Below are 20688 nucleotides of genomic sequence, written 5' to 3'. Positions count from 1 at the left end.
TAGAGACACGTGTACACAATGCAGATATCCACCGTAACACAATTTACACGTTTATCAATGTAGACGATCCTCGATCATCTACCGAGCACCACACAGATCTCTCCTTGTATCTTTAGGTAGAGCTGTGTGCGTGCTTTACAATTTACACCTTAATGTATTACTTTTACTCTTTAACTATTAAATAGCAACAAATCTTTCTTAGCACGTTTATCAATTATAAAATGGCAAACAGGAGAGTGATATGAAAACACACGAATGAAAAGAAATGCAGATATATGCTTGTGCGTGCGTACGCAAGACAGAAATAAACAGTTTTAAAAGACACTAGCGTTTTGTTCTTACCTCCGGTTCCGGATTCCCTCAGCACCCTTTACTAAGCGAAGCAGACGCTTATCCAGGCAGCACTACGAGGAATATGATCTCCCGCCCTTTGCTGATGGATAATGTCTGCTGAAATTACCTAGTACAGATATGTGAAGGACGGACGAGCCGCCAATTGATAAAGCTAAATATTTATCTTACTTAAAACCCTTTAAGAGGTCTAAGAACACTGTACGCTATTGACGTATGGAACACCGTAAGGGTACGCACGTTGCGTAACAATCGCTTAGCCGTAGTCGAGACGCTCAAGCGTCACGTTCGCTCACGGCCAAGAGATCACAGGCAGGCACGCTATTGGCTGCCGGCTAACGTAATGGTTCGCTATTAGCGTAGCGGACGCTCGGGACCACGAGGAGATCACCAACGGCGCAGACGCTCACAGTGTAAAACCTTTACAACTAAACCATAAACAATGTATTATGCAGTAAAACCTTGGTGTAGTGTTAGAGTGTAAATGTAACACAGTGTAACCTTATTAACTTAAAAGCTGTTCGAGCATCTCCGACGCTCTTAGAATACTTAGAAATATAAGAAATACACAGATACCGACCTTAGGTTCTAACACCTTATATGAACGTTATATTTGCAAAGGAATAATACAATACAAGTCATACACTACCAATATAACATAGACTAACTAACCAGATAACTACACATGAAATACAATACAATACAATTACGTTTAAGGGAAAATGAGAGAGAAAGAGAAGAGAGAGAGAGAGATATGGCTCACAATAATAATAAAGACAATATGATTGCGGAGAAACTTACGCACAAAGGGAACGATCGCATGCGCCTTTCTGAATATCCAGCTCCCGATTATCAGTGATGAGAACCGTTGAAGAGAGTGAGCTGGATCAGATCGGCTTGTCTATTTATGCCCCACACACAATACAATTCAATGGTCCCTACAATCTCATTGTTCATTGGACACAGGAATTCGTCTTCGCATTATAACAAAAGGTCATAGGTTGATTCCTACAGGTGGGCTGTGACTATTTCCAACTGCTCAGGTGGGTGGGAAACTAGGTTTTCCGCCGCATGGATAAGTAAGTGCAAATAATAGTAAAAGTACATAAACTTCTTATGTCCATAACTATTCGCACGAGCGATTAATCCGCTTCAAACCAACACCGGAATATTGCTAATTAAATACTCTTCCGATGGATACTAAACACCACTGTATAACCCATGTCTGACCCTTCATATCAAACAAAGAGGGATCTCTTTGTCTATGAACATGCTACATTAACTAAACTTTCAGATTCTATCAAAGGGACCATAATCTAGAAAATACATTATATGGTTAAAATATGTAACGATTGAGTCGCACGCTAGGAGCACATAAACTCTACCGTAAATGCGCATACCGTGCGCCTGCGGGTGCACGTAACAGCGGGTATGCGTACGCACGGGAGAGCGCACGCATGCGCAGCGCGGACATGTATGAGGTGCAAATATGGCAGTGTGCATCATGATATTTTTCTGACTTTGACAACATTTATACTTTTTCATAACCAAAATGAATGACATTATTGTTGTGGCATGTTTGTGTGTGTAAAAAATGAGGAATCATATTTAAAAACCTGAGGCACAACCCACAAAATAAAAAAGATTTTAACTTTTAACACTAATGTGTGTAATAATGGATATATGTTGTAAAATGTGTATTGACTTTTAAAACTCCAAATAAATTATTTTGGATGAGACAAGTTTGTGTCCCTTTTATAGGCATGATAAGTCAGGTGTGAATGATTTGTAATTGTCCGCACATGTAAACACGGCTTAAAAAAGCAGTTCTATTTTTTTGCAGATTTTTTTAACGAATCGCAAAAAATATGACCGCATTTCACCACTCAGAGACTAACACCCAAATACGAATGAATAGTGAATTCCTGTATTGTATGACATAACAGCCGCGTTTGACCGATGGTCTATTCATTCGTATTTCTGAACTTTGCTAATCAAACCATTACGAATAGTGAAAACACTGCCGAGATTGGTGCTTAGTGAATTCCCGGATTGGGACTTAGAAAACAAAAACACAAATCGGACAAACTCAAATTCTTAGTAAATTTTGGCCCATATATCCAATGCCAGTAGATTATTGCCCAGCATACTGTTTGAAGATTCCCAATTACAAATCTTCCAGGATTTATCTACCTCAACCATTCTTAAGAGAAGAGAGTTACGCGAAACCACCAGAACTTTTTGAGACAATGGCTACAAATACAAATGTTGACTCCCATTCCATCTGATAGTTGATATGAATGGTCGTTAAACGTCGGTAAGCAACCCCAAGGAGGGGTCTTACCTACTACATAGACTTCAGCTTTCTTCGACGGAGGTCAATTCTGCCTCTTGTAGCCTGACAAGGTCCTGAAGGGGACTACCTAGCAGGTAATGGGAGGTCCCACTCCATGCCATTCTGACTTTTCATTTATGCTACTATTAGTCTGCGGATTTTGGACTCTATGTTTATGTTTATTTTGGAGACTGTTGCGTCCATTAACTCAGAATCTGCATATCACCATCGACCTTCCAGTGGTTTATCCTCCAATTTGACTGTTATAATGATGCATAGTTTTCATATTATACCCATTGATCTTTTGTTTGAACTTGCTATATAATTGTACCTGCATTATGGTCCTTATGTTATTATATACCTGTTGCGATGTTGGTTCCGTTATTTTCCTATTATACAATACAAACACTCTACAGTAATTAATATATTTTCGTTCCGGGTGGATAGTTCCTGGCCCTCTCAAGCTATACCACCCCACCCAATAGTTGGGATTAAATTGAGAGCTCTCCCTCCCATTTATGCTCTCTCCAATTCTCTCGTAATTGATTACTGTATATAGCACTCCCATTACCCGGGTCCTCTAGGTTTGCTTGAGTTTCTCAGCTCACCTATTTCCCCCTGATAGGACCCGCTTGATGTGAACACTTCCCCCTTTGGAGAGGAATTCTCTAGTTCACACTTCAACTCCTCCCCCCATCTCAATCCACCCACAGCTGCTATTGCCATTTACTTTCAATTTCTGGCCTCTTCCCTCGGACTGTGGTAAAAGAGTTGTAGAGTGAGCCAACCAAGTTGACATTATGCCCTTTAATGTAATCTCTCTGAATGTTAAGGGATTAAACACCCCTCACAAATGCTACCTTTTTATATAGAATACTTAATACCCTTCACAGGGATATTGTGTTTCTTCAGGAGACACACTTTAAGAAACACTCCCACCCCTCGTTGCTTCCTGGACGCTTCCCTACCATAGTGTATTCCTCTTACTCTTTAAAAAAGAATGGAGTAGTCATTCTGTTAAATGCCATAGTCCCAATTCAGTTCCTTTCCACTACTACAGATAAAGAAGGGTGATACATTATACTGGTATGTCAATTGTGATCCCAAGTTATGACCCTGGTGAATTTATATGGTCCAAATGTAGGCCAAAGTTGCTTGTTTTGGAAACTTTTCTTGGAAATTCAATCCATTTGCAGAGGTGTTCTTCTGGTGGGTGGGGATATCAACTCGATAATATCATCTGATTTAGATAGAAGTGGCCATAATCACCCACATTCTCAGTGTAACCTAAAAAGACACATAGCCGGGGCTGGTCTATTCGACACATGGTGGGCACACTATCCGACTTCCAGAGATTACACCTTCTTTTCAAACCCCCATGGTACATACATACGAATCGGTATGATTCTCAGTTGCAGTGGCTTCCTACAAACTCTAATGAAAGTAGACATTGTCTCTAATGCTTCGTCAAACCATTTGATTGTTTTGGCTTCTATTGATAAATTGGATTCACACATTTCAGGGAGTACAGTAAAACTCAATTGCAAGACTATTTTGACATTAATGTTATTTGTTAAGTAATTTGGGAAGCCAATAAGGCGGTCCTTCGATGTGCGGTAATTTAATATGCAACCTATAGGAAAAAACAACAGAACGATAGGATCACATCTCTCTCATCTCAATTAACTCAACTAGAACGCACACATATACAATCCCACTCCTCCCATGTTTTCAGCCAGATTCAGAGTGTCAGAGGTGAACTTCAGTCCTTCTAGCCGAACGTACGGAAAAATCCCTAAAGTATCTCAACCAAAATTTATATGAAAAAAGTATTAAAACTGACTCCCTTCTATCAGCAAAACTTAGAGCAAAAAGAGCTTCTCAAACTAACCTGGCACTTAGAAATTATTTGAATGTCCTTAGTTATGACCCCGAGATCTATCAATAATTCATATTATGCTTACTGCAAATCTCTCTTTAACCTGACAGATCCGTTGCCTTCTGTAATTGCTCAGACATATTTGGATAACAGTAACCTCCCTAAGCTCTCGGATTCCGCCATACGTACCCTAAACTCTCCTATTTCACTTGAAGACTTTCAATCAGCCTTAAAGATTTAAAAACCTTCCAAGGCACCAGGCCCTGATGGTTTCCCTATGTCCTACTACAAGTTTTTTTCAGGTTTACTGGCTGCCCATTTGGTTGCTGTTTTTAACAAAGAAATGAAAGGAGAACAATATTATGCAGACTCCTTAAAATCAGCAATCATTGTGCTCCCTAAACCGGGAAAAGACCCCACATGTTGCACAAGCTACAGACCTATTTCATTTATCAATGCAGACATAAAGCTACTTGCAAAAATATTGGCTATTAGGCTCAATTTATACTTGACACAACTGATCGACACTGATCAGACAGGCCTCAGACAGGCCTTTGACAACACTATGTGTATGTTCCGTCAATTTAATTTCTTACATTAATAACCATAGGACTCCAGCAGTTCTGTTATCATTAGATACAGAAAAGGCCTTTAACTGCCTATCCTGGCCTTCTATGTTCCAACCATAGAAATCTTATGGCCTCTTCGGTGGCTTTATGTCTGCATTTCAAGCTCTGTATCATAACAATGTGGCAGTAGTTTCCACTAATGGACTCTTATCTCCTTCCTTCGGTTTGGGAATAGACACCAGACAGTGTTCCCCCCTGTCTCCTTTATTATACGCCTTAAGTATCGAACCCCTTGCGGCTCACATCCAGCAAAATCCTGATATTAAAGGGATTTCCTTTTCAAGGTTTCCAATACAAGATCTCACTTTTTGAGGATGACATTCTTCTTTCTTTATCGTCTCCTTTGACATCTCTGCCTAATTTACAGGCCGAAATATCACTATATGGTAAGTTATTGGTAAAGAAGGTGAATAGCACTAAATCTGAGGCGTTGGCTTTTCACCTTCCCCACACCTCGGTAAAGCAATTGGAGCTACATTTTTTATTATATCTGGCACCTAAATCCATTAAATATTTTGGAATCCAAATCAAGAAACACTGTGAACAGCTGTTTAAAGCCAATTATATCCCTCTCTTGCACAACATTAAACAGGACATAGCTAAATTAACTCCCCCATGCATTTCTTGGACGGGTAAGATAAACTCAGTTAAAATGAATATCCTTCCAAAATTGCTGTTTCTACAGATGTAGCCACCTTTATCTTGACTGGCTGAGGCGTTTGTCCTGATCGAGCATATGCAGCGTACAGGGGCGTAGGGAGGCACGCCTAGCCACAGAGAGGCGTACCTAATTGCACGGGGGCAGACAGAGCATTTGGCGTTTCCTTTACATGTAATACCTGTGATCATCCACCAGATGTCGCTTTTTACAATCACCACTGCGCATGCGTGTGGTCTACCGTAAAATACAATACTGAAATATATAATAAGGACTTCTTTACTAAGGCGTCTCATTATGCTGCATACAGTAAATACTCATTACGCTGCATTATTTAATACAAAAAATACTCATTACGCTGCAATATTTAATACAGTATATATGGTACGGATGCAAATAGCACAGCATACAGTATATGATCCATCTACAGTACTTTATGAATCTGTGAGCGTCCAAGTCACGCAGACAAAACAACATAAAACCAGTAATGTACAATGTCGCAAATGGACGTGTTAGAAGTTCACTATTGCCTCTTGAGATTAGGAATTTTGTACAGTATGTTAGCGTCCTAATCCCGTAGCCATTACAGCATAATCAAAACCAATGGATTTATTCATCTGTCTGTGGTGAAGTGGTGAAGTGTTCCGCTTCCTATACTCAGAGTCCCGGGTTCGATTCCTAAAGTACGAATGCATGTTAGTTTTTTCCAGACACTTTATTTTTTTTTTATTCACATAAACCAGGGCAAAGCTGCATGAGCGGTTCTACTGTTAAGGTTCTATGCACATTACAGTACACATACAATTCGGTAACAGGGCAGACTCAATTTAAATGGCTACCACCTATGACTCCTTGCCCCACGGAGGCCCTAGGCTACGGAACAAGTAACAGTCAAGATTTTGCAGGCCAGGGGCAATGCTGAAGGAGTGTCACAATCCCCTAGCTAAAATACATAGGGATGATAGGAATAAGCAAGGTCTATGCACATTACGGTACACCAGACTCGATCACATAGCACACTGGCAAAATGGCCACTGCCCCTGAACTCCCACCATGTGGCAGGCAGCGCTCGGATATGGAGTGAGAGATGGCATAAGTTTTGCAGGCTACGGGGCAATGCTGAATGTGCGTCACAATCCCCTAGCCAAAATACACAGGGGCGAAAGAGATAAGCAAGGTCTATGCATATTACGTTACACCGGGATCGATCGCATAGCAAACTGACAAAACACAAATTTTACATAAAGCAGGGCAAAGCTGCAGGAGAGTTTCTACTGTCAAGGTTCTATGCACCATATGGTACACATACAATTCTGTAGCAGGACAGACTCAATTGAAATGGCTCCCGCCTGTGACTCCTAGCTCCATGGAGGCACTCGGCTATAGAGCAAGTAACAGCACAGATTTTGCAGGCTACGGGGCAATGCTGAAGGAGCATCAGAATCCCCTAGCTAAAATACACAGGGGCGATAGGAATAAGCGAGGTCTATGCACTTAACGATACCCCAGACCCCATCGCATCGCAAAGTGACAAAATGTCTGAGGCACGTGAACCCCTGCCTTGTGGCAGCACTCAGCTATGGAGCGAGCAATGACATAGGTGTTGCAGGCTACAGGGTAATGCTGAAGGAGCGTCAGAATCCCCTAGTTAAAATACACAGGGGTGATAGGGATAAGCGAGGTCTATGCACAAACCTCGCCCTACCCCCATCCCACTTTCCCCTCCCCCCTGGGAGCCTGCAAAGTACATGCAGTAGACATGGAGGGAGTTCCGATCAGGTTACAAGACATGTGCAACAGTATACTACTGTATGTTGGAAAATCCCCCACCAACTCTGATTTATGTGAAACCTGTGTGCACCCTTCCATTGAATGTATAACAAAGAAAAATAATAATAATAAAGTGAATGTTACAGGAACACATAAAAAAAAAGGTTGGCACTTCATTCCTATTGGTGTTGGTTTATGCCTTAGGGGACTCGGACGCTAATACTTGTATTTCAAGAGCACAGTATTTTCCAATGCCTCTCCCTACCCCAATCGCCCTCCCCCTGGGAGCCTGCACAGGTCATGCAGTGGACAGGGAGGGAGTTCAGGTCAGGTACAATACACAAATGCCGACGATCTATAGTACTGTGTTGCTTAGTTAGTTGCGTCGGAATACACTAATTTATACTCATTTCCGCTGTGTATTTGTATAAAGTGGAATGAATCGCTGCTGCAGATTTACTTTGATTTATGTTAAACCTGTGTGCACCCTTTCATTGAATGTATAACAAAGAAAAAATAATAATAAAGTGAATGTCACAGGAACATATATATATATAAAAAAAGGTTGGCACTTTGGGACTCTCAGCATGGGAGGTGGGATCCTTCAACGCTAGGTTAATATGGAAGGGGAGACAATTAGCTACCGGATGGTACCAACCCCAAGTTTCTGTGACCCCCACAAGGCCCATGGCAAGCATCGGAACCCATGGTGGGTCTGAATTAACGGGCCCATTATAGTCTATGGAAAATGGGTCCAATTTGCATACTGATATCTCTGGTTCTGGGTGTCCCAGAGACTCAGGACCAGTATCATACAAAAGAGGTGACTCTTGGCTTTCGGGGCAGACCAACCACTAGTTTATGTGACACTGGAAAGGTAAACGGGAAGCAGCCGTGTATCGGGTCCCCTCCAGTTGTCCGCCTAGCTTGCACAGTATGCAGGGTTTCTGGCTAGAAAGGAAATACTGTACAGAAATGCTAAGCATAGTAATTTGACATCCAGGAACTTAGGGAGGAGTTTTTATATCTCTCCATTATACTTAGAAAAATTACACTTTCCACTGTACATTACAAGCTGTTCGTGCTAATTAGTACTCTAGTAGAATATACTGTACAGAGATACTACGGACAGTGATTTGGCATCCACAAACTTAGGGAGGAGCTTTTATCTCTCTCCATTATACTTAGAAAGATTACAATGGAGAGAGATAAAAGCTCCTCCCTAAGTTACTGGATGCCAAATCACTGTACTTAGTATCTCTGTACAGTATGTTCTACTAGTGTACTAATTAGCACAAACAGCTTGTAACATACAGTGGCAATCTGTAGAGAGATAAAAGCTCCTCCCTAAGTTCCTGGATGCCAAATCACCGTACTTAGTATCTCTGTACAGTATGTTCTATTAGGGTACTAATTAGCAGTTCATGCTAATTAGTACCCTAATAGAAAATTCTATACAGAGATACTAAGAACGGTGATTTGGCAACAAGGAACTTACGGAGCTTTTATCTCTCCACATTATACATAGAAAGATCAAACCTGCCACTGTACATTACAAGCTGCTCGTGCTAATTAGTACACTAGTAGAACATACTGTACAGAGATACTACGGACAGTGATTTGGCATACAAGAACTTAGGGAGAAGCTTTTATCTCTCTCCATTATTCTTAGAAAGATTACAACGGAGAGAGATAAAAGCTCCTCCCTAAGTTCCTGGATGCCAAATCACTGTACTTACTATCTCTGTACAGTATGTTCTACTAGTGTACTAATTAGCACGAACAGCTTGTAACGTACAGTGGCAAGTTTAATCTTTCTATGTATAATATAGAGAGATAAAAGCTCCTCCCTAAGTTCCTGGATGCCAAATCACCGTCCTAAGTATCTCTGTATAATATTTTCTATTAGGGTACTAATTAGCATGAACAGCTTTTATCTGTTTGTGCTAATTAGCAAACTTGAAGAACATACTGGGGACTCATACTCATACAGTACTTGCATTTCAAAAGCACGTTATTTTCCACTGCCTCCCGCTAGCCCATTGCAGGGAGGGAGCTATTCACATAAACCAGGGCAAAGCTGCAGGAGCGGTTGTACTGTTAAAGTTCTATGCACCATACGGTACACATACAATTCTGTAGCAGGGCAGACTCAATTGAAATGGCTACCGCCTATGACTCCTTGCCCCATGGAGGCCCTCGGCTATGGAGCAAGTAACAGTACAGATTTTCTAGGTCATGGGGCAATGCTGAAGGAGTGTCAGAATCCCCTAGCTAAAATACACAAGGTCGATACGGATATGCGAGGTCTATGCACTTAACGATACCCCAGACCCCATCGCATCACAAAGTGACAAAATGTCCGAGGCACATGAATATCCGCCTTGTGTCAGCACTCAGCTATAGAGCGAGTGACGGCATATGTTTTGCAGGCTATGGGGCAGTGCTGAAGGAGCGTCAGAATCCCCTAGCTAAAATACACAGGGGTGATAGGGTTATAGGGTTAAGCGAGGTCTATGCACATAATGCTACAAGGCGGGGTTCATGTGTCTCGGACATTTTGTCACTTTGTGATGCAATGGGGTCTGGTGTATCATTATGTGCATAGACCTCACTTATCCCTATCAACCCTGTGTATTTTATCTAGGGGATTCTGATGCTCCTTCAGCATTGGCCCGTTCTTTGAACACAGTATTTTCCACTGCCTCGCCATACCCCATCCCACCCCCTGGGTGCCTGCACCGTTCATGCAGTAGACAGGTAGGGAGTTCCAATCAGGTTACAAGACAAGATTTATGTGACACCTGCATGCACCCTTCCACTGAATGTATAACAAAGAAAAAAAATTATAATAAAGTGAATGTCACGGGAACTCGGACGCTCATACTGTACATGTATTTCAAAAGCACGTTTTTTTATGTATTGTACATACTTCCTTTTACACAATTAGTTGCGTCTCCATACACAATCTTGCGTCTGCTTACACAAGTGTTTTAACATGTTCGTTTGTGTCTGTATAAACTATTTATTTATATTGAGAACTCTCACCGTCTGACTATTGGTCGCCATCTATTAACATTACAGTTGTCACTGACCATTTGCCAGAGCTGTAGACCAATCTGCCTCTATACGATCTAAAGTACTGGCATTAGCCACCCAGTGGTGGAGATGTGTAATGCATGCTGATTATCTAGAATTGCCTCAACGCGCCTGCCTGTGATTAAACTCAGCAAGCTAAGCTATCACCTTAGCGTGACTAAACGTCCGTCTAGGTGGAGAATCGGTTAAGATAAAGGTGGCTACATCTATATGTCAAACCATTCCTATAGTTGTTCCTATTTCATATCCTCATAATGTACAATCTGTGTGCTGCAAATTTATTTTGTCAAACAAAACTCCTAGACACAGTAGAAATTGTCTCGTTAAAGCCTCAACTTATGGCGGCTTAGGCCTACCTATATTTGAAAGGTACTTCCAAGCTAAAAACTGAGCCACATTGTGGATTGACACACCCTAGAGGCTAGTAAGAAATGGGTTTCTAGGAAAATAATCTGATTAATCACCATCTGGTTAGTTTTCTCCCATGGTTGTCTCCACATATGAGACCAGCCTCGGTCAGTGTCACTCCTTGTGTTTATTCAGTACTAAAGACTTGGGATAGCCTGAATAGGAAATTCAATTTAGCACCCTACCTTTCTCCTTTGACCCTCTTTGGTGCCACCCTAACTTCCCCTTGGGTTGTGTGGCCTCCTATAGGCATCCATGGGTCACTGTGGGAATAACCAGGCTTCTACACATCTCAGGGGAATTTGCCCTACAAACTTTATCAGACCTATGTTAGAAATATGGAGTACAGCACGCTAGATACTTTGATTATATGCAGATTTCCATTTTTGGACATTCCTTTAGCAAGCCTGGCAAACTAAGGCCCCCAACTCCTTTCGAATGGTTGTGTTTTTATACCCCAGACCATAGATGCATTATTTCAATTCTGTACTCTCTCCTAGCCGGCTTCCCCCCTTCCAAAGAGCTATTCGAACTAGCTTGGGAACATGATTTGAGTATAACTTTGGTGGAGGAGGATTGGTCAGAAATTAGGGAGTTAGTTTCCAAAGCCTCTATAAATTTAAACATCAAAGAAAATGCCTTTAAGGTCTACTCGAGGTGGTACATGGTTCCTGTAAGCATACATAGTATATTTCCCCTAAATTCCGATCTATGCTGGAGACACTGCAGTTCCAAGGGCTCATTCATACATATATGGTGGGATTGCCCAAGGACTGGCCCCTACTGGAATGATATTTTTTCTCTTTTGGGTAAAATATTTAATTCCTCTATCCCCAAAAGCCCAATAAATGCATTGCTTTGTAAACCACTGGAATGGATTTCCAGACCAGGGAGCAAACTACAGTATGTAATCATATATTCAATTCCACCAAATCATTGATAGCAGCTAACTGGAAACCCTTGGTTCCAACATTTTCAGAGACAATTGCCTTGCAATTCATAGGCTCATTCGCTACTCTCACTGCAGGTTAGGCCATATACCTTTTCATTACATATGGATTGCGGTCATTCCACTCATATTGGTATATTCACATTTTATTTCCATCTCGTTTTGAACCCTTTTTTCCTTTCCTCCTCACCCTATTCTCAAATGGTATTAGTATTTCTTTCATTTGTTCTACATGTCTAAAAAAAATTACAAAATTTGAGTGGACTTTATTACGGTTTTTTAATTGACTGTACAGTTTGCTTTGCAACATTTATTGGAATATACACTAGTTCATTGTATTTCTTGATGTATTTTTTGGTATATTGTACTGTTTCCACTTTTCAAAATAAAGAGAATAAAAAAACAAAATCAATGTTGGATGCTTATGTACCACTCTCTACAGCAAAACCAAGTATCGCATTTCTTTCCTGCTAGCCTCAAGTTTTCATCCTGCTTCCCTCAAAAGAAGACTTCTTTAAATTCAGTTTTTGAGAATGAGGAGGATTTGTGACTCTGCAGAAGAGGAGGAGAAATAGTTTTCCATTATGCTACATAAATTCCTGCAATGGGGATACCCAAATAACTTACTACGGTAGGCTAAAAGGAAGGCACTAGCAATCCCCAGAGTGGAACTTTTTAAGAAAGCCCGCAGCAAAGATAATGATAAGAGTATGATCTGGGTCAACCACTTCTCGCCAGCGAGCAATTATCTCACCAGGACAGCTAAACGCTATTGGCCCGTAATCTCTTCCAATGTAGCTCTATCTCTACTGAATGAGTCAAACAAAACTCCCTGCTACAAGCTGCAAAAACATCAGAGACTGGTACAGTAAGTCCAGATGGATGTAATTGGCTTAATGAATAGGCAGCATGAACATTTATTGACAAAGAAACTAGGTAATTACCGCTAACTGGGCTGCGCTACATGCGATTTCTTGGAACCAGGCAGTACTTTTCCGCACCCGCATACAGGGAGGCTAATTAAAATTAAACATGCGCTTACCTGCAACACCACACATGTGGTTTACTGCATTAGGTGCCCATGTGGGTTGCTGTACAGTATGTAGGAAAGACTGTCAGTAAATTTAAGATATGCATGGCTATGCATCGAAGCTCAATACACCTTCTGATCAGCCCGTAGTGAAGCACTTCAGAGAGGGTCACCACTGGCTCACAACAATTCACGACAAGATGATAGCCCACATCCCTGAACATCACAGAGGTGGAGATAGAGCCAATAAACTAATGCAGGCAGAAGCCAGATGGATATATGAGCTAAATGTAACCTCATGTAACCTCATGGGCTAAATGAGCAGATCAGACTAACTTATTTTCTCTGATCTGTAAACTCTATTATCTATTATCTTATTGTTCCCCTTTTCTATTATAGAACCTGTACTAGTACATTGTAATCCTCAGCATAGACTCATTTTGCTGTTCTATCAACTATCACGATCCTCTCAGTGTTTTCTTGGATACTTAGCAACACTCTCCTGTCCAAATTACATCATCAACGGTGCGATGGTGAGCAGCCCGGACACCGTTACATCTGGGTGGGAGGAAGAAGTGCACTTGCGATGTTTAGTAAAGGATTTATACAGTGAGCTGGTTGTTCATTTCTCCTGTACTTCTGATGAAAATTTCAATTGGAAATTGAAACAATGAGAAAAGCAGGTTTCTAAGTATGTTTTGTACTGATTGCTGTGAGTGCTTACCCCTTACATTTTATATATATATATATATATGTATATATACATTTATATATATATATATACTCCAAAACAACCGGCACTCCGTCTTTGTATCCAACTACCCTGGTGCCTTCCCAGGCTGCATGCCACTATGCTTCGTGTAAACTGGGTGGCACTCACAAGGAATTTTAACAACAAATTAAATCGCCAAGCTCTGGTAACGTTTCAGCTATAATCTAGCTTTCGTCAGACCAAACACAAGTGTACATTGAACAAACATTTATACCTTACCCCCACACCTAATGATCACTCCTCCCCGGTCTGGTGCGCTGGCGGGGAAAGATGACGTTGTCTCACCTCAGCCGCGCGCCTTCGCCCCACCTACTGCTTCGCTTTATTCCCTGCCCGCAATCCTACGTGCCAGCAGAGGCCAAATGACGTCATCACGTCCCGGATGAGGGACACATTTCCTCCTCCCGTCTGGCCCCGGTCACCTAGGGAACAGATAAACAAATCTAGCATTGTGTATTATGTCAACATAACATACGCTGAATTCCACAATGTTAACACCACTATATGTAGTGTCTTAAATAATATTAATGTCAATAGTGCTAATCTTAGTACTATACAACAAAAGTATCTACCAAAAATGTGTGCACTGACAGTAATATTGACCTTACCATATTATTATATCAAACCCATATGAAACACAGCTCAAGTAAGCATGCATATTCTTATTGACATCCCATAATTGAACTGGCCTCACTACATTGTTATTACTAAATACATGAAGGAAATCATCCCCAATAACCCAACAGACTGAAGAGAAAACACACTATGCCTATAGGAAACAATTCAGGGGCATTTGCTCATTTAATCCCCCCGGGCGACTGTGTGTTAAGGAAGTGAATCCATCTTGCATCCCGCTGTAATAGCAATTTCTCTCTGTATGGGGGTGTGAGAACATTACTACAGAGTTATACGAGGAATAAAAACTTGAAGGATCTATTAGTGCATAACGACATTTCCAATTTTAAGGCTACCCCCATTAAGACTTTTCTTAGCAAGAAACCCGTAGTGGTTCAGCTTCACATGACGATGGAACCACTCATCCTTCTGTTAGAAAAATGAAGAGTTAAGCTGGCAAAAGCAAAGCAAAGAATTTTGCATTTTATATCACAAATCCCCAAGGAGAATGTCTTTGGGAATGTGTCGGCGGGTGCGATGCCTGACCTTCCCAACTCTGGACGGGAAGAGGTGGCTCCTTCCATCATTTGCACGCCCCCTGCAAGTGCTGGAAGGAGCACCCACAGTCCAGTTTCTGATATTCAAATTGAAGATTGTCACTGTTGAAGTACACCAAGATGAGGATATGGGTGTTGCTGGCGCTGAGGAGGAAATTGACGATGAGGATTCTGATGGTGATGTGGTTTGTTTTAGTCAGGCGCCGGGGGAGTCACCTGTTGTCCTTGGGATGAAGAAGCCCATTGTGATGCCTGGGCATAATACCAAAAAATTACCTCTTTGGTGTGGAATTATTTCTCCACAAATCCATGTCAAGCCATCTGTTGCCTCTGTCAATCTGTAATAAGTAGGGGTAAGTATGTTAACCACCTAGGAACATCTTCCCTTATACATAACCTGCTGCGCATTCATCAGAAGTCAGTGTCAAGTTGTGAAACTTTGGCTAAGAGTGTAAGCAGTTCACTGATACCTAAATCCCTTTATCCTCTTGTACCCAAGCTCCTGCAAGCCACACCACCAACTCCCTCAATGTCAACTTCCTCCTCAGTCAGGAAAGTCAGTAGTCCTGCAGGCCATGTCACTGTCAAGACTGAGGAGTCCTCTCCTAACCAGGATTCCTCCATAGGATCCTTGAGTGGTACACCTGCTGTTGCTGCTGCTGCTGTTGTCGCTGCTGGGAGTCGATCATCATCCCAGCGGGGAAGTCGGAAGACCACTTGTACTACTTCCAGTATGCAATTGACTGTCCAACAGTCCTTTGTGAGGAAGATGAAATATCACAGCAGTCATCCTGCTGCAAAGCGGATAACTGAGGCCTTGACAGCTGTGTTGGTGTAAGACGTGCATCCGATATCCGCCATTAGTTCAGTGGGACTTAGAGAATTGTTTAAGGTACTGTGTCCCCGGTATCAAATCCCATCTAGGTTCCACTTCTCAAGGCAGGCAATACCGAGAATGTACACAGACTTCAGAAAAAGAGTCACCAGTGTCCTGCAAATTTCGTTTGTTTCCAGTATTCACTTAACCAGTAACATGTGGACAAGTGGAACAGGGCAGACTAAGGACTATATGAATGTAACAGACCACTGGGCAGATGTATGGCCTCCCACAGCAACAACAGCAGAGGCGACAGTAGCAGCATCTCGCAAACGCCAACTCATTCCTAGGCAGGCTATGCTATGTATCACCTCTTTCCATAAGAGACACACAGCTGACAACCTCTTACGGAAGCTGAGGAATATCATTGCAGAATGGCTTACCCCAATTGGACTCTCCTGGAGATTTGTGATATCGGACAACGTCACCAATATTGGGGGTCATTCCGAGTTGTTCGCTCGTTGCCGATTTTTGCAACAGAGCGATTAAGGCAAAAATGCGCATGGTACGCAGTTCGCATGCACTAAGTATTTTAGCTCAAAACTTAGTAGACTTACTGACGTCCGAACAAAGAATTTTCATTGTTGAAGTGATCGGTGTTTGATTGACAGGAAGTTGTTATGCACACCAGTGCCTGCAGGAATGTACTGGTGTCAGAACTGTTATGCACTCCAGTGCCTGCAGGAATGTACTGGTGTTTGAACTGTTATGCACACCAGTGCCTGCAGGAATTTACTGGTGTCTGAACGGATAGGTATGCAAAACAAATGAACTCACAGACAGACTGGGGAATATGACATTACGTACACAGAAGGTGATAGGGTAACAAAATACACACAAAGTGAACAGAGAAGCCCAGAGGCTAAGGAACTGGGTGTCTCCCTAGTATTAGTAATGCTCAGATGGGAAAAGCAAGATGTTGTGTTTTAATACGTTGTTTACCTACATCCCATCCTCATTCTTTTTCCCCTCCCCCCCTGTTCTCATCTCTTGTTTCTCTCTTCACCTTTCTTCTCTCCCTCTTCTCCATCTCAGTACACACATCCCATTCCATCCACAACACCAATCTCAATATTTCATTTCACCTGCCACACTCTTACCATGATCCTGTCACCCTCACCCACATTTCTCCCTCACACATAACACTCTCCTTGCAAGCCAACATCCTACACTTTTACCCACAGATATTCCCACTCACCCATATTCCCCATGTCATCCTCCACTCCTTCCCCTTGTCACACCTCCAAACCCCACCCCCCCAACAAACCCCCCCCCTCTTCCCCCCCTGGCTTCCCCCCCCCCCTTCCCCCCCCCCTTACGCACCCACATTCTTCACACATTTACACATTTATATTTTCACACTCAAGCCACAACCCTCTTCACCACCAGCCCAATTCTCTTAAGTCTCTTTCATTTCCGTGCAGCACTCCCACACTTACTCCCATTTCTCAATTTTAAATCCCATCCCAATCCACTTTCCACCGTCCTGACAGACCTCAATTACACACAGCACTCCATTAAATCCATTGTCATTTCTCTATCCAACTCCATTTTACCCCTTCACCATATCATACTCCAAACATTATAATTATCATTATTTCCAATACCATCATCACTTCACCCTTTCCTATTTATTTAGTATTATTATTTTTTTCAATTATTTTTTTCAATTCCATCAATATTCATTCATTTTTTCAAATTTTTTAAAATATATATATTTTTTTAATATTTTTTCACAATTTTCAGTTCAGTATTTACACATTTTCATTCACATTCTCAATACTTCAGGTTTTTCATCTTTCCGTTCCCTTTCCCTTCCCTTTTCCCTTATCCAAAATGGATTCCACAGGGTATCCCACTCGGGACCTGACAGGTCCAACAAACAGCCAGTCAACTCCAATTAAGAAACTCATTGGTCATTCTAACCCTTAAGTACTGGCCACAAGAGAGCGAGAGTGAGAGGCTCTCATGACCAAGCCCCTACAGGTGAAACGTACGTCGAGGAGAGAACGTCCGTAGCGACGTCATCGCGGCCACGCTCATTCCGGAAGCGGGCGGCCGCGGTCATCACTGCAGCGGGATCGCGAACAGAGGGGACCTGGACAACACTCGCCGCACATCTTGCAGCTGCGGTAAACTGACACTAGATCACCATGGTTTTAAATGTTAGCAGGAGTCAACATTGACAGTCAAGTCCGCTGCTTTAATACCCACCGTATACTGGTTCATTTGACACTAGATCGCCAGGGTTTAAATATGCAGCAGGAAACATTAGTGTTCAATGTCATTTAAGTCCACCACTTAATACCATCTGCTTACTGCCGTTCTGCCCAGAAATACAATAGTAGTGACAATAGATACTAAATCTATCACTACACTCTCTGTTCCTGAACAGTGTTTTTGTACAATGTTCCATTTGCATATAATAATTTGTACATTTATGTTCTAAATACCCGCCCATGTCCTCAAGGTTGTTCTATTAGCTACAGATATTTAACCTCAATTTATACACACTAGTATATTTATGGTAAACACATATATATTTTTATCTGTTGCTATTTCAACCTATGTATGTATTTAAGACAGCAATTTACGATTCCAGCAAACATATATATATATATATCTATGGTAGCACTTACATTATAACTTTTGCTTTCCCTGATATTCATCAATGAATAATTGACAATTGTTATCATCTGTTCCCACTCTGAATATAAGGTGAAGAGTACCAGTTGCGAATAGAGCATTGAGCTCCCAATTAGCAATTATTGCTTTAATCATTGAATAATTTACATCTGCTTCACTATCTACTATCTACCACACTTTACCTACCACACCTCTTTGTTGCCAATTCCAGACACTCAGAACCATCTTTACACACTTTGTCCGGAGGTACCTTTTGAGACCATCAGTGGTCCTGGTTGAGTGTTAAGTACAGTAAGCGGTGTACTCTTCTCTTCCACATAAATTTTTCCCTACTGGCCCACGGCCATACTACCCTGAATACGCCTGATCTTGTCCAATCTCGGAAGCTAAGCAGGCATGGCCTGGTCAGTACTAGGAAGGAGAACCTCCTGAGAATACCAGGTGCGGTGGGCCCGTTTTTAATTCTTCAACGCTTTCTATTCCTCATTTTCTGCTTTTGGAAAAACACTCCCGGATTACACATGGTTGATTCATGCACAGTACGGACATTAGGAGTGAACTTTTTCCCTTTCAATTTTCTCCCCCCACACCTCTCACAATAGGCCCACGGCCATACTACCCTGAATGTGCCCGATCTTGTCCGATCTCGGAAGCTAAGCAGGTATGGCCTGGTCAGTATCAGGATGGGAAACCTCCTGAGAATACCAGGTGCAGTGGGCCCCCTTTCCCTACAATTCCATCCTTCCATCTATCCAAATTCAGTTCATTCAATCTTGCTACCATACCATGTCTCTGTTGATACCTTCATTTTAAGGCATGCACAGTGATTGTTCTGGATATATTTACTACATCAGAACATAAGGATATTTACCAAACATATTGCTTCTGATATTTTCACCTTCTTTCAATAACTTGTACCTCATTTGCTAAAAAGGTTAAACAAGTTTCTTTGCAAACATCAGACACGAGTCTCATAACCATTTCATATCAATTTCTTTTTATTTAGGAAACAATTAAAGGTTAAGTTTTATTACATATACCATTCATCTCATTCATTCATACAAACTATTACAAACGAGTGCTCCCAAACAAGGGTTTTTTGTCTTTCCTCTTCTTTTTCAATTGTAGTTCAACCTACAAAATTCCTGGGAGCACCGCCAATCAATAGCAGTTAAAAACTTTTTTCTAAACTGCACAGACATTGGTTTCTCTATGTTTATGTTTATATTATCTCTATATTTAGTTTAGATTGTTAAGACTAGTGCGGTTCCATATTGAATTTATTTGCATACAAGTCTTAGAATACAGCCGCAAACTTGCTAAGTTCACAGAGTAGTAAAAGAACCCCAGCAAGCTAAACGACTGACTCCAGTCTTACTGCTAGGTCTGGATTGGCAGAGTGTAGTACCAAATCCCCAGGCCTATTTGCAGTAAGCAACAACAAATACAAAGCTACACAGTACTGGCTAACTTTCAGGAACTGACTAACCAACAAAGATTCAGCAGCATCTGCTTAACCTGAGAAGAGGCCTTATAAAGCAGGTGCTGTCCACGCCCCACTCAGACCTCACAGACTGTGAGCACAAAAACCAGCACCGGATCCCCTGCCTTGCACAGAGCCTGTAACCACTGCACAGCAAAAGACCCGAACCGGAGTATCAGCTGCGCTCAGATTACTCCGCTAGCACTTGTCTCCCGGTTGCCATGACGACGTGGCAGCACAGGGCAGGAGACCCTAACAGTACCCCCCCTCTGACGAGGGGTCAAAGAACCCCTACCACCGGGTTTATCGGGGAACTGCGAGAAGAAAGAGCGTATCAGTCTGGGGGCATGAAGATCACAACTGCGCACCCACGACCGCTCCTCTGGGCCATACCCCTTCCAGTGCACCAAAAATGACAGCCGACCCCGAACCATCTTGGAGTCAAGAATCCTTTCAACAACAAACTCCCTCTGGCCACGTATCAGAAGAGGGGAAGGTCTTCCACTGGAAGAAGGATTACTAATCGCCCGTTTTAAAAGGGAACAATGAAATGTTTTATTGATACCCAAAGAACGGGGCAGATCTAACTGAAATGCCACCGGATTGATAACCCTGGTGATCTTATAAGGG

General features: G+C 41.9%; 2 pseudogenes; both read left to right on the top strand.

The window, feature by feature from the left end:
* Window positions 1–18910: 18910 nt before the first annotated feature.
* On the top strand, window positions 18911–19028 carry LOC134912568 (5S ribosomal RNA; annotated as a pseudogene).
* Window positions 19029–19177: 149 nt separating this feature from the next.
* Window positions 19178–19295, top strand: LOC134913772 (5S ribosomal RNA; annotated as a pseudogene).
* Window positions 19296–20688: the final 1393 nt, after the last annotated feature.

This window comes from Pseudophryne corroboree, chromosome 4 (assembly GCF_028390025.1).
Source record: "Pseudophryne corroboree isolate aPseCor3 chromosome 4, aPseCor3.hap2, whole genome shotgun sequence".
In the NCBI taxonomy this organism is placed as follows: domain Eukaryota; kingdom Metazoa; phylum Chordata; class Amphibia; order Anura; family Myobatrachidae; genus Pseudophryne; species Pseudophryne corroboree.
Note: the sequence above shows the minus strand (reverse complement) of the source record. Positions and strands in the feature narration are given on the sequence as shown.